Source organism: Penaeus monodon, chromosome 30 (assembly GCF_015228065.2).
Source record: "Penaeus monodon isolate SGIC_2016 chromosome 30, NSTDA_Pmon_1, whole genome shotgun sequence".
Classification (NCBI taxonomy): domain Eukaryota; kingdom Metazoa; phylum Arthropoda; class Malacostraca; order Decapoda; family Penaeidae; genus Penaeus; species Penaeus monodon.
In genome coordinates, this window is record NC_051415.1 from 20259176 (window position 1) to 20259898 (window position 723).

The 723-nt window shown below is 38.3% G+C and overlaps 1 protein-coding gene across 2 annotated transcripts in view; it reads left to right on the forward strand.

Moving 5' to 3' along the window:
• The window catches only part of LOC119592621 (probable G-protein coupled receptor Mth-like 3), a 47879-nt gene that overhangs the window by 40784 nt on the left and 6372 nt on the right, over positions 1-723 (forward strand). The window lies entirely within an intron of this gene.

Genomic DNA, 723 nt, shown 5'->3' on the forward strand with positions numbered 1-723 from the left:
GGAAACAGTAGGAACTCCTAACTATCTGACATGAGTTATTGTGTGAGACATGTTCGGCTGCACGTCGACGCGGGGGCACCAAAAGGTATGCACCGGCCTTGGGTATGCCTCGTCTGTGTTAGTCTGTTCGCTGATGGTGCCTCCTGATGTGCAATTTGTCAGGTTGAACATCATGTTTTGAAACTTGGATTATTTTGGTTTATTAGCGATTCTTCCAAATTACATCTCAGAAGTGTGTCGATTTATTGCAGATAGCTTTAAGAGCCTCGCTCGCTGCGGACTTGCCGTCCATTCCTGCAGGTCATAAGCGAAGAAGATAACCTCGATTATCGTACTGAATGTGTTAAACTTGATAACTTTATTCACACGTATCATTTTACAATTCAAATCAGGTCTTATCATCATCCTTGCATTCATAAATCTAAAATAAACACTGTGCTGGAAGCAAGAAATTGTCATGCATGTGAGCAAGGGTCATGTGATACTTACATGCACAGCTGCTTATATCGTGGGCGAGCCGTCCTACCACTAATTAGGAGTTTAGCATACTTAATGTTAATTAGCTTTAAGGCATTGTAGACATTTTCTTAGAAGTATTTTTTTATTTTATTTTTAAGACGTTTTCAAGATTTGAAAACAAAGTTAAAAAAAAAGTTCCGTTATGTACAGAAACGTCTTTTCCATATTGTTTGATATTATGTAGTTTTAGTCCTGTTTTCTAGA